Genomic DNA, 11,300 nt, shown 5'->3' with positions numbered 1-11,300 from the left:
TGCATGTCCGCCGAGAATTGCATGCACCTCGCGGGAGGTAACACTCATATATGCTGAGAAAAGAGGCGGATGCACATTTCGGCAGGTAGCTTACAACACCTGTTCTGCAGAACAATGAATGCATCCACCTCTTAAGGTCCTTTTAGACACTTTGCTGTGCACATTGATCACGTGCGGTTATCACAAATAGGCCTTTTTTTGTTGAAACTCAGGGAATGCTACTTCTACTAAGTGTAATTAAATATTAATGACTCTAAACGTCCACAAATACAGGCTATAGGCCCACTCAGAGTCATTTATTACCATTGATGCACCACACAAAGAATAATATATCGTTTTTAAACAGTAGCTACCTACTTAGAGGTGCATGCAATTCTTGGCTGGCATGCACAACACCTGTTGATGTTACTTTCTCCGCTTTCTCAGTTTTGTATCATTTAATAACGTAGAGTTTGATTTTGCACTCCAACCAGACTTTTTTTGTAAGGGGTCAGAAGCCAAAAAGGTTGGGGACCACTGCATTGTAAGCCTATTTCGTAAGCTCTTCCTAAATAATATCGATCTGAAAAGTAACTACATCTGTCAGATAAATGTAGTGGAGTAAAAAGTACAATATTTCCAAATGAAATGCAGTTATCTAGAAGTATAAAGGGGCAGAAAATGGAAAGTACAAGTACCTTTACATTGTCCTGAAGTACAGTACTGGAGTAAACAAACAAACATTGTGTGAGCCATCTAGAAGAAGAAGAACACGTTTTCTAAAAAGATATTGTTAAATTCATTAAGAATTTAGAGGTTAAAGGTCAACATTTGGTTTTGTGTGATTTTGTTTTGAACCAACCTTTTTAACACCTTAAGTTCTGTAGCCACAGGCTGTGACTCTTTTTAATGCACACATTGAAGGAACTGGCCGGATTACATTTCACTGTGATTGTACCCTTTATGATTACATGTGATAAAAAAAAACTTGATTGATTGATTCAGGGGATTTCTATGACTGCGGTAGCCACCCTAGCATGTACATAATTTCACCAGTGGAGGTCAGTAGAGATCTGATCTCAGCTCTGCAGGCGCTGTAGCTTTCCCTGCCTGTCAGAGGAAATGCTGCCTACTGCTGCTGTGATGGAGAGCAGCTGCAGGAGGCGACAAGGTCCCTGCTTTAATGGGAAGCTACGCTCAGCAGGGTGGCTCCACACATACGCACACACATATACATGCACATACACTGCTTGTATTCAGGGACCAGTCTTAAATTGGTTCTTTGGATGTTTCTTTTAAGCTCACGATCAAAGAACGATTCACATTCAGGACATTGCAAGCGCTGGCACAGCACTTAAACAAAGTGAGACAAAGTGTGAAGCTGGGATGAGAGTGGATTTTTTTCTTACATCACACATGCTGTCAAGAAACAACCTACATGGACACATCCCAGCGTGTTGAACTCTCCATCAGAGTCCCACTGCTGGAAGAGGCCGACTATGTGCCATTTCCCCGGTCACTCCCCAGACAGCTTCAGTCGAGTCCTGATAAATAGAGATTTTAATTCCTCCGGACAGGGCCTGTGACTGTCAGGATAGCCTGAGGCGGGCAGGAGAAACTCTCCTCACAGGCTGTTTCCGGGTAAAGACACTCAGCTCTCACCAGTGGCATCACAATGAGGCGGTGAAGTTCAGCTGTAGGACAAGATGCTGATGTGCTTGTTTCTGGACCCAAATGCCAGCTAGGCTCACTTTTTCCCCGCGCAGCTTCCCTCCCTTCCGAGACACACTCACTGTAGCCTCCAGGCCAGAGTTATGATGTTTACTTGAAAATAAAATCCACACTTTTTTGATAAGAGTTTACCAGAGTGAGAGACGACACACGCAGGCAGAGAAGTTGCAGCGTTGCATTAGTCATGCAGTAAAAAGGAGCAGGGGTGTGTGGAGGAAGAGGAGCGGACCTCTTGAGATGAGTAAGCGCAGCCCTACACTCAATTTACTGCTTGATTTATGAGCTCATTTCCTGCACGAAGTTCTCAGCGGGGGTGAGGTGGTATATCTTTCCCACTATAGGTAGCAGTGGCTCCACTTCCCAATTCCCCATGAGACCCACTCTCACCACTCTGGGCCTTAGTGGGACTATAAATAATGGCCGCTGTAACAAGTACACATTGAACACAGGAGAGGAGAGGATGCCGATGCATCTTTATTCATGAAGGAGGTTCTTATCTTCCCCTGCAGAGGACAAGATGGATTTAGACCACTCTGCATACTGAAATGCTGTGTACAGTTATGCTTACTGTATTTCTGCTCCCAGATAAGCATCCTGAGATATTTTAGAGAATCGGATGATCAAAAGGTAAAGAGAGACCTTTGATACAGCAGTTTTTTTGTCTGTGTGCGTTCACATGCAATTTCTAAATCAAATACAGTGACTTTTATCTTTTCAAAACAGTTAAAGGAGATGCAGCTTAAGAGCAGGGGTGCAGAGAGAAACGTTAAAATACCTAAATAAAGACAAACAAGAGAAACTAAGTGAAGAGAAGATAATTATTTTCTTCTCATGCATCTATTGTGTCATAATTAAATGAAAAACACATGTCAAAGGGACATCATTTAGCATTTTAGGAACTTAATTGTAAATTGTTTTTCATTGTGACATTACAATGAAATCACAACACAAAAATTCAGTCCAGCAGACAGCAGCATAGGCCCGCCAATTCTAAACACGAAGCATGTCATCAGTTTTCATGGCGAGGTGCAAGGGGAACTTGTTCTTTCTTGAGATGAAAACACAATGTCCAACAACTGGATACCGGACTCCAAGATGGCGCTCATTCACTTGAGGGAAAATTGCTTTCCAAGCCCAGAAGCCAAAAAAGTTTTTAGGAGTTATGCTACTGGGTTGTGAGGCCCACTGCACAGGGGGCTATTCCACTGAGACAAACTGGCAGCAAGGCTGAGTGGCCGCGCCATATCCACATCTTTATAAATTCGTAGGTATATTGGAGGAGGATATGCTAATGCTAACAGTGTTTTCTGTGTTGTGATTTGATTTGAAAAACTATTCATTCAGTTATTTATAACAAAAAGCAAAATATTTGCTCTTTAATATATGTTTTTCGTTTAGTTATGACACAGTAAATGTATTCATACAAAGGAAATTCATACAACAATTGTGTATTGTGTTTCACATTAATTAGTTAGATTTGTTTTAATAAAGGCATTTTAAATCTTCCATAAAGAAAAGATCTGTCAGGGTTGTGCTTGTTAATGCTCGTAGATGTGGGCGCATGGCAGTGCCAGACTAGAATCCAGACAAATAGAAGTGTCAGCTCAGCGAGAGTGCTCGCCACTGCCCGACCAACTTGAAGCCGAGCAGCAATCTAGCCTACAACTGCCCACTGGTTTTCATCTCAGACACTTTGTTGTCTATTTTCAACGAGGCAGCCGCAGGGGTCACCAGTGGTGAATCAGCCTTGTGGGAAGGAGAGATGAAAGAGCGCTGCGGTGGGGAGGGGAGATAGAGAAGCGTCCCACCGTTTCCTTTCATTGTCCCCTATGAATGTTGCTCAGGTCAGATGAGGTACCGAAGTACTAAAGAATTATATATAACAGACAAATGACGAGGTTTGCACTGACTTTTTCTTATCCTCCTACTGAGCGAGGAGGCCTGGGCTCTTTAGGGCAAATCAGCCACAGCAGCAGATCTTTTGGAGCAAACACAGGTAATGGAGATCAAATATATGAGTAATGTATGATGAACGTGCTCATGGGTATAAAACTTTACTCTGACTTTATTGTAAGACAGTATAAAATTCTGCTTGTGTCTGCAGCATTACCAAACCCTGCACATTTCCTGTAGGAGCATCGGATGAAGTCCTGTTTGTGAAACTTAAGGTCTGATAACTCAAACTTAAGGTCTGGCAACTCGTTTCACATGGCAGCCAATTTGAACACTATGGCTGGGGGATGCTAGAAACAAACAATTTTTCTGCTGTTCAGAATGGCTACACAATGAAGGCAAGGTGAAAGCCTGGGTCATAAACGTTCTTGTCAAAAGTTAGATAGAGAGAAAATTGACTCTTTACTCTAATTAACTCTTCTAGCTTCATAGTTAAAAACTGAATGTAAAGATACAATGAGGAGACAGTTAGCATAGCTTCGCATAAAGATTGGAAGCAGGGGGAAACTGCTAGCATGGCTCTGTCCAAGGTTTCAAAAAAATATAAATTCCAACTATCATCACCTCTAAATCTCAATAATTAACACATTATGTCTTGTTCAAGATGTGTTTTTACTGGTCGGGGAGTTGCATTTCCTGCCAAGAAATGTAACTCCGGGGCTAGTTGTACCCAAGTTTGCACACTATTTTCCGTGGAAAGTAGCTCAAGCCTGCTGGAAAAGTCGCTAGATTTTGCCACATGCTAATTTGTAACCTAATTATAAACATAAAAAAAGATAAAAAAAATAATGGAGTCAAGCTAAGTAGGTAACTAAATAATCATCAGTTAATATTATTTTTCATCACATCAATATGCATCAAAATATATCTCTATTTTCAAAAACCTTTTTATGAAGGCTGTTTTATAGACCATGGAACTGAAGTGTAATAAATAGAGAGGATCCCGACACTGGAATAAACTCTACTCTTGTAAACTTAAATAGGAAGGGTCAAAAAACAAAGTTCAAAATTTCACATTGCGTTTCAAGAAAAAATAAGACAAAGTCGCTAAAGGGGTAAAAGTTGGCAAATCTAGCAAGAACTAATGACCTCCTCATCGCCACTGATTCTGGACATATCAGCATCCTCATTCTTCTAGATCTCTCATCAGCCTTTGACACAGTTTCCCATACCATCCTTCTCAACCGTCCATCTGAATGTGTTGGCCTCACGGGTTCAGCACCATCCTGGTTCCATCATATCTCTCCAATAGGGAACAGTTCATCACATTTAGAGACTCCAGCTCCCCCCCTGCCCCAGTCAAACAAGGTGTTTCACCATTTACATGCTCCCCCTCGGCCAGATAATTCGTCACCATGGTCTCAGTTTCCACTGTTATGCTGATGACACACAGCTGTATATCAGCACCAAACCATCCACTCAACTCTGTCACTTGTTAACTGCCTGAATGAAATAAAAACCTGGATGTCATCCAATCTAAAGCTAAACGGCAGCAAAACGGAGCTAATGGTAGTGGCTCCCAAGCCGCTGCTCCTGAGGGTAAGTGATCTATTCCTCAAAGTGGATGGCTGCTCCATCTCTCCATCCCAAGAAGTCTGCAACCTTGGTGTCATTTTGGACTCCACCCTTTCCTTCCAGTCATATGTCAAACTCATTACCAAATCTGCTTTCTACCATCTCAAAAACATCTCCAGACTTCAACCATCACTCTCAGACTCTGTGTCAGAGTCACTCATCCATGCCTTCATCACCTCCCGCTTGGACTAATGAAATGGTGTCCTGTATGGGGTACCCAGCAAGGTCCTGGACAGGCTAAAATATGTCCAGAACTTGGCTGCTAGGATTCTCACACTCACTAGGTCGTGGCAGCACATTACTCCAATCCTCACTCAGCTTCAAAGGCTCTCGGTCAAATTCCTACCTACAAAATCCTACTCCTCACCTATTAATCTCTCCATGCCACAGCCCCCCAGTACCTACTGGACCTTCTCCACCCCTACACCCCCTCAAGGAACCTGTGGTCCACCGACAAGGGCCAGCTCTCTGTCCCCCACACCAGACTGCAGACTTCTGGGGACAGAGCCTTCAGCATCGCAGCCCCCACCCTCTGGAACTCCATCCCCACAGAGATCCGAAATGCTCTCTCTTTCAAAAACCTTCTAAATACCCAGCTCTTTGCAAAGGCATTTAATCCTAAATGACTTTTTTATTGTTCTGTCTCTGCAATTATGTGTAAAGCAACCTTGGGTCCTGTGAAAGGCGCTATATAAATATAAGTTATTATTATTAGTTTTATTCAGAAAGTCACTAAGTTGGCAGCACCAGTGGTACCACTCCTATTTCTTTCGCTAAATACAAAGCAACAACAATTGAACATAAACACAGCCCTGTCAAACCATTAATTGATGTTTTTATGTTTTGTTTTTTGTGTTGTGTTTTGAGGTGTTGCTACGTTGATTTTCTTTTTTTACCTTTGGACAGAGCCAGGCTAGCTGTTTCCACTTGCTTCCCGTGATTGGCAGGTGTCACCTTAGGGTGGGCATTGCCTCTCAAACAAGAATGCAAGGTATCCTGTTCAAAGCGCAAGAAAAACTGCCAATGCTTGAAATGGACAGATTTTTCTGGGGGACTCTTAACAGTCAGAGAGGCAAGCTGTAGGGTTTGTGGGTTCTTTCTCAGATACATATTTTTTTTATATTTCAGCTGACAAATACAATTTTCAAGCAATTTGAAATGTAGATTATGTTTCCTTATAGGCCACATTAAGGCCCACATACTGTTAATCCCACTAAAATAAAGCTATTGAGACCTAAAAAGTATTGTTTACTTAATCATGCTCAGCTAATACATATAGTCGGGTATATGTCTGCAGTAATCAGGTTATTCCTCAGTGCAAAATAGTGGATAGTATAGTGTATAGTCTCGTTAAAATCCCCATCAGACATCCTTCAGGCTGCTATGCCCTGCTGAGGGTGAATCTAACAATAGTAACATTCAATTAGAAATCATTTATAAACCATACATATTCAATAAATATCTCTTCATGTGAATATTTTTATGCCAAATACAAATTTTCACCATTGCTAATATTTTAATCAAGATAATGATGTTCATTTTTTGAGCTTGTTTATTTAACCTTCATATGAATTACTACAATACTTAGGCCGGTCAAATAGTCAAAATGCAAGCTTCCAAGGCTGCAGCCTAGAAAATAGGAATATAACCAAGGTTGCAGAGTAGACAGGATTAGAAAGGTTGCTCTGTTATCTGCGATTCAGGTTGTAGAATATGGGTTAGAGAATATATTTGGGTGGGCTGAAGGGGGATATATGTTTTCACATAACTCTTGGCACGAAGGCGAATAGGCCCAAAATGTTGACACTTTTTACTGAAAATGCTGATACAGAAAATTTTTCTGACAAAATCAAGAGAAGCTTTCCTTCTGTACTCTGTGTTGAAGCCACCTTTTGTTTCAATTGCTAATTTTCTGGGTGCACTTTCCCACCTTGTGTTTAAATTTGCAAATGACAATGAAAACAGCACAGTGGAAACAGCTCTTAACAGGAAACCAACCAGGAGGAATCTAATTTCTGTCTTACACTTGTGTCACAGCTCCAGGCAGCTAAAATAGCACCTTGTTATGACATTAGTATTTAACATAATTTCTACACCACTGCACTCCTGATTTCTTACCCGGAGGATCTAATTATATTTCCCTCTTAGTATTAAGTTACAGGACAATTAGTGCACTGCTCGGGCTCTTGCCGCTTTTAGATATATCTGTATTACAGGGAGGAGTGTTTTCATTTGGGTTATATTGACTATACAATGTTAATACCAACCTTCCGAGCAGCCATGACTTGTGTTTTATGAATGTAGTCTGGCACTCAAATTTAGTTAGGACCACAAACAAAAGTATTTGGCGTCCTTTGGGTAGCCCTATTAGAGGCTAAATGTTACTTTTGACAGTTTGAACAAATGAGGGAGAGTGCAGGAAAGAGGAGAGGAAATAACTGTCCCTCTCTTTGAGCTATGGCAGCCATCCAGTATGAGCCTTTTTTGTATTCTGGGAGCGCCTCGTTTTTGTGTCAGCGCGGGACAAGAGAAGCACTTAACGTGACATTTAGAGATGCTCAGAGATTCTCTCTGGAGGCCAGAGGCAGGGAGAAAAGAACCAATGATGTTATCGCAGACATGTGTTTTAAATGCCAGGAGGGGTGCTTTGCCACAGAGCTTTGGCCACAAACATAAAAGAATAACCCGGCCTCTGGTCTTGCACCTCTTGCACGGGTTCTGGGGCTCACGTTAAGCTTTATCTGAAATGGTTCCATTGCTTTTCTATCAGATATGATCTTTTAAGGCTTACAGAACAATCTTCTTAGATTTTACATTAGGGCTGCTGTTATCCGTAGAAGGAATCCACACATGCACGGTGCATTTTAAATAGTCGGCCACAGGATAGGACACACTGAGCTTTACGAGTGGGCGACACAAGCTTTCTGGGATTCTGAATCTTAACCAGATGGTCGCAATACACATCTTAACTCTGGATCACAGCCATGTTTAAAGACTCCCCTGAATAATGCAGAAAATCTTCTTTCCATTAATACCGGACTAAACATCTCTTATTGATGTGGGTTTATCCTGAAGGGACCTCCACAACAAAGCAGCATGAAAATATTTAAGTAGGTAATATTTAGCTAAAGAAAGGCCATTATGATACGGACACTGAGACTGAAATAATCAATCATCATTTCTCTGGGAAATGCGTTTAGTTAAGTGAGAGATTTTTCTTCACAGAGATACTGTCAAAATATTTAACAAACTAATCCATGTAAATCCTTGAAATGAGCATCTGGATATTTTGCAATTCAAATGTGGACCATTCATCTATCTTACAAATGTATCTTTCTTCACACAGTCAGTGTAAGCATTTGTACTCGTGCACAAAATACTGTAGCGTTTGATGCAAGGTCTGGCGACTCTGCCGCACCCTCCGATAAATCAGGCAGGGGTTTAGATGTATGAAGATAGAGCAGCATGGTGATGGAGCTGCTGCACTGGAGAAGAGTTTGGGAAACAAGGTTGGCTATTCATCACAAGACATCCTACCCATACATCAAGAGAAGTTCCACAGACTCATTTTTCTGACATGGTGACAATGTTCCTGTAGGCTTCAGCTTTCATGCTTCATCACAAACCTCAGACACCTTGTTGAACAGTTTTCTTGGGAATGGGCTAGGAGAGCACAACAGAAGCATCACAATATTAACACAGTCAATGGTGACAGCTGGATATTGTGCGCAGCTGAATTGGTTTTACTGGTAAGCACTGGCGAGAAAGGTGTTTGATCTGCGGTAACACCTCTTCTTGTCTTGGAAATGATTATTATTGCTCTTTTACCGTTTACTATCATCTTGAACCACCGCAATTTGCCTTGCCTTTTCTCACTCTGCCACATATTCTATGTGTGTTTACTCAAGAAGGAATAATCCATTTGTACACTTCTTGCCATCTCAGGGCCCCTTGAATATTTAAGGCTTTGATGTTTGGTTGTCTAATGCCGTTACCTAAGCAGCTTGCCATAACCGGCCTCCCAGAGATGCTCCCTGCACGCTCCCCTCCTATTTTCTGCAATGTGTCTGGATTGGGAAAATAAAGTATCCTTTTGAAGCCTCTCCTTGCTTGCCTCTCGGGAAGGTGTTTTCTGTAGATAATGACTTATTTCAATTCACACCTCACCCAAAGAGCGATGCACCCCCCCCCCCCCATTTTTAATTCTTACTTGCTAAAGGCTTGAGTACCTGCAAATGTTGTGACACAAATTTAATCGTGACCCATTGGCGTGAGCACACATTGCAGATTTGGCCAGACATTAATTATTCCATCTCTACAGCTAATAGGACAAAGAGGCCTAGCTGCCAGGTAGCTGGCATGGATGCAATGGAAGCATAAACAAGGCTGAAGACCGGGACCGTTTCCAGTGTACGTGTGCCTGGAATGTGTGATGACCGAATTCATGCAGCGTGCAGTCTTAAGCAATGTTGCTGTAAATTGGCTGTAAAATAGTGAACTGTTGACTGCCAGAGTTACTGGGCACGGAGCCCAGACAGTCCCTGACTCAGCTCAAAGGCATGGGTAACCTGGCACAGGCACACACCAGCTGGATGGACCATTATCTGCCATAATCAGACGGATCCTCACCAGAATGAGCTGACATGCTCATGTCTACAAGCAGCGCATAAAAAAAAATGAAATTAAAGCTTAGAGGAACCGGTGTTTACATGCTAACATAATCTATTTTGTTGTAAGACAATGAACGTGCAGGATATTAACACTTTCACCTGTTGAGGAAGAACATCTTAATCCACCAAAACTAAAACAAAACGTAGCTAACATTGAAAAAACTGTGTCGGTATGTTTTTCATCCACAGGTCAGCTCACACCAGAAATGAAATTTAAAGTAAATTTAAAAATGTCACTGTACAGTTATGAAAGTAACATATCTTGATTTAATGGGAGACTACCATCTAAAATGTGAGAAACAAGGTTTAAAAGCATACATACAGCTATACTCTTGTTACAAATGGTTTCATGCATTTCAACTGTTTAACTCTATAGGAAATCTGCATATTCACTTTCTTGCCAAGCGTTAGATGAGAAGATTGATACCACGCTCATATCTGTACTGTATGCCAAATATGAAACTACAGCAGCAGCTTAGCTTGGCAAAGACTGGAAGTTTTTTTTTTTTTTTTTAATTGGAAGACAAAAGACAGAACTTTAACTGGACATCACAAGAAAAACAAAACAATGAAAACAGGACAGCGTTTACAGATTTATATACAAGATATACTCCTTCTCATCCAAATAGTTAAACTATTCTTTTATTGTTTATTTATATTTAGTTATTGTACAATGTCTTGGACACATGCAAGCATGTTCTACAACAATCAGTCCTGTTAAGATGATAATGTAGGGTTCAACTTTTTAATTGGGAGTTGGTAGGTTCTCACCACCGCCATATTCTCAAGGGACTAAATATGTAAAGTTGATTATTTTCTCTGTTTTATTTTACTGTAAATGGAATAAGTTTGTGTTTTGGACTGTTGGTCGGACAAAACAAGCAATATGAAGACGTCAACTTTAATTTAATAATTTTCACCTTAATCAGTCATGAATGTTATTGTTAATTGCAGCTCTGCTTTGGATGGACTATTCAGGGGATCAATATGTGTAAACCCTTGCCCACATAACTCAAAACGGATCATGAATGGTATCACTTTGAACTCAAGTTTTTAAAGAGGAATCAGTCAGTTAGTCATAAATAATCAGGTGTTTTGTGTTAGGTTATTAAGGTGTTTTTATTGTTGGTAATTTGTACTGTTCCGTGTCTGTATAAAGGCCTATCGGTACAGCAAACTACACAATACAGTAAATGCCCTGGTTTGTGGCATTGATTGATGCCATGCACAGCAGATTTCACACATCAAGATGAGTTTAATCAGCATGAGGAGTACTGCTAAGACTGTGAAAACAGATGTTTAATGTCCTCTGTGGTTCTGAAGAAGCTTTGTAAAGCCTGATATCGAAGTTATTTCAGTTTGGGCTTGTAGGCTTTTTCTTTTCATTTTACC

The sequence above is a fragment of the Micropterus salmoides genome, unplaced genomic scaffold (assembly GCF_014851395.1).
Source record: "Micropterus salmoides isolate LMB-PRFRI ecotype aquatic unplaced genomic scaffold, ASM1485139v1 Ms_hic_scaffold_1, whole genome shotgun sequence".
Taxonomy (NCBI): Eukaryota; Metazoa; Chordata; class Actinopteri; order Centrarchiformes; family Centrarchidae; genus Micropterus; species Micropterus salmoides.
Note: the sequence above shows the minus strand (reverse complement) of the source record.